The 3235-nt window shown below is 39.1% G+C and overlaps 1 protein-coding gene and 1 long non-coding RNA gene across 3 annotated transcripts in view; both read right to left on the minus strand.

Annotated features, from left to right (window-relative positions):
- The window catches only part of LOC115016723 (protein NLRC3-like), an 87218-nt gene that overhangs the window by 54053 nt on the left and 29930 nt on the right, over positions 1–3235 (minus strand). The gene's annotated exons all lie outside the window — the stretch shown is intronic.
- Positions 1497–3235, minus strand: part of LOC115016760 (uncharacterized) — an 8637-nt gene continuing 6898 nt past the window's right edge. Inside the window, exon 2 of the long non-coding RNA XR_003833182.1 lies at positions 1497–1973. This is a non-coding gene — a long non-coding RNA (uncharacterized LOC115016760). The remainder of the gene's footprint in view (positions 1974–3235) is intronic.

Genomic DNA, 3235 nt, shown 5'->3' on the forward strand with positions numbered 1-3235 from the left:
AGTTAATTTGAACTTTTATAAGGTAAAAAGCAAGAAGAAGAAGTTTAGTGTTGACTGGTTGGAGAAAGAACAAGCATTGATCCGGAGGGTGACGGGTTGTGAGGCTGCTCTCCATCTGGACTGTGCTGCTGTGTGACATGTAGCGATGATGCTCACAAACATTTCATCACATTGGACTCCAGGACTCTGCTTGTTAGAGACACACAGCAGGACACACTAAAGAATGAATGTGTAAAACCCCAGCAGAGCTGCTGTTAACACTCACCCTGTTCTGCTGCTGCGGCTCTGTCGACGAGAAAATGGCGTCTGTCAGTCCGACTTGTTACTTTCACTTTCAATGTCCCTCCCTGTTGGCAACTCCTCCTGCGTTTCATCAGCAGCTTTACTGTGTGAATGTGACAACCGAAAAAGAAGCACTGCACTAAAGACTTTTAATAATAATAATAATAACAATAATAATAATACATTAGACTTGTATAGCACTTTTCTTGTAACTCAAATACGCTTTTATCTAAAGTGTCATAATGTTCAGACTTTGTCCTTTATTTATTTGATTTGTTTGCTGTGGTTCTGTGTTAAGTTGTTCATTTAAAGGTTTGATTAAATGTTAAACAATAGGAACTGTATTTTTTTGTAATGAAAACCAAACATAATAATAATGCTTTTATGAAAACACTGAATGAAAGATTGCTTACCAACACAAACCATTTATAATTACTAAATTAGGCTAGAATAGAAGGCTCCGAGTGACACTACATGAAGAGACATTTGGGAGCCAAAAGAGCCGAATCTTGAAAAGAGCCGGACCTCCATCACTAGTGTGAACGGTCTGACTCGTTACCATGGGAACCTGAATACAAACAGCACGCCATGATTGATCACTGGAGAGATGCTGTCATCAGTCAGGAACAGACCAATCATGGTATTGTTTCTGTTGTGCGCCATTATTTATACTTAACTAAAGATATTGAAGGCTTGAACACTGCTTCATCTCTGTTGTCCCGGGTTGAATGTGTTGAATTGTGGAGCTCCAATGTGAATTAAATGCTCTTTGTTTTTACTTTACTAAATCTGTTGCCTCGTTTTCCTTTCTTCACCCGGGTTATTTTATTTCTACTTGTTACTTCCCTTTCCTCCAGACTAACAGGGAACGTAACATAAGATTACACTTTATTACAAGTACTAAGACAAATAAATGTAGTTTAGCATTTAACCAGAAGTGTGAAATAGCAGTGTGGAATGAATACAACACTATATCACCAAACTAATTATATATATTGTTTCTAAATATAGGCAATGACAACATGATGGCCAAAAGTCCCACATTTCCTGACAGCTGTAAACTCATCACACATGTTTAAAGTGAAGTGCAACAGCGCCTCCTGTAGGTTAAAGGAGGAACTCCTCTTTGGTAATAAAGTGCTTATCCCATGTATAACTTTAAACATTTAAAAGCACAGAAATGAACAGATCTTCTGTAAAAGAGTAGAAATAAATGAGGAGAACATGAATGATGTTTTTAATCCTTCAATTCTAATAGAAAAACCTTCAAATACACACATGTTGAGACATGTACTCAACATAAACAGAGAAACAAGAAGAAGAATACAAATAAATGCATAACAACAATAAGAAATATGAAATAGAGCTGGAATAAATCAACTTCAGTAATATGTCATTATAATGAGAAACACTTACGTTCTTCTTCTTTAAAGAGTTCACCATGAAGTTAGAAAGTTATTAGTTTTAGTCTTTAAAAGTTATAATGTAATATATTCTTTAACTTCATGAGTAAACATGAATAATTCATGAGTTAAAGTATCTCTCAGATGAAGAAGAGTTGGAGACCCCTGGTACAGAGCAACAGGCCCTGTACCCCCAGATGGTTGGGTGCCATAAAGTATACGAGCCCAATAACCTGCGACTGAGCCCTGGTCCTCTGCCCCCCACTGAGAGAGAGAGACTTGAAACACCTCCTGACGATGAATATCAGAAACAAGAAGTCTGATGAAGTTTAAACAAGTACAAGTGTATATCAGAACTCCAGCAAGAGAACTTATGAAAGGTGAACAGGTTGATGCACTTTGTTCAAGCTTACAAGTTCATTACACCACAAGGCATTTAGCAATATTATCAAATCTCTAGATATGAACTGCTCCATCTTCCACTCGTCTCTCCAGCAGGAGGACCAGTTGATCTGAGCTAATACAAGCTGAGCCTGCAGGTCGGTCCCAGGCAAACAATTACCAATAACTACATTTGATTCTGTGGTGAAGCTCCATAAATATACTTCACACTGTGCAGCTGCTCCTCTTTCACCTTGCTGTCTTCCTCGGGCAGGTTTGTTCACACATCCAGTTTGATGGAGTCCTCTGAAGGACAACAAGAGAAAGAACTCAATGAAAACTTGAATGAAGCTGAGAAACATTAGCAGACAACATTCTGGAATATTTTATAAATAGAATATATATTTTATATATCAAACAGAAACACAATTGAAAGTAGTTTGTGTACGATGAGGGCATCTCATTTTAAGATCAGATGTTCATGTAATATCTGGATGAATGGAGGATATGCTGCAATACTCACATGTTGTGTGTTCCTCAGCTGTGATCAACTTGCCATTGATCCTGTAGGAACACAATCCCAAAAGTTACGTCTCAGGTTTAAATAACAGTTTGTTGTTAGAGTCAGCCCGCTTCAGAGTCCTGACACGAGCCGACTGATGGAACGCTTTACATGGCATCATATCTTCTGTGCAAACACTACAAACTGACTGCAGACAGCTCTGAGCCTGCATTACAGGAAGTAACTCGTCTTTAGTCTGGATCCAAGAACCAAACACACTACCTGTCTCACTCTTCTGTGAAATCACAAGTTCCAAAGTTACAACTTGTAACATGTTGCTTGGCTTTGCATTGTCAGCTTGTGTTTTATTGTTAGTGGAAGAATGAAAGAAAAGAAACACGAGATGAAAGAACAGGAGAACCTGCAGGCAATGAGTGAAATCACTGATTAGTTCTGCTAAGCTAGGCTACAAGTGGAAGGTAGAACTGGGGGATTCCCCAACGTGAGTAACACATTAACCCCCCTGTTAGTACAATACTGCTGAACCAGCAGAGACTGAGTCGGACCCTGACTGACCTGAGAGTCTCCAGTCTGCAGTCTGGACTCTCCAGAAGGTCACGCAGCAGCTTCACTGTTGAATCCTGCAGGTTGTTGTCCATCAGCTGCA

Source organism: Cottoperca gobio, chromosome 12 (genome assembly GCF_900634415.1).
Source record: "Cottoperca gobio chromosome 12, fCotGob3.1, whole genome shotgun sequence".
In the NCBI taxonomy this organism is placed as follows: domain Eukaryota; kingdom Metazoa; phylum Chordata; class Actinopteri; order Perciformes; family Bovichtidae; genus Cottoperca; species Cottoperca gobio.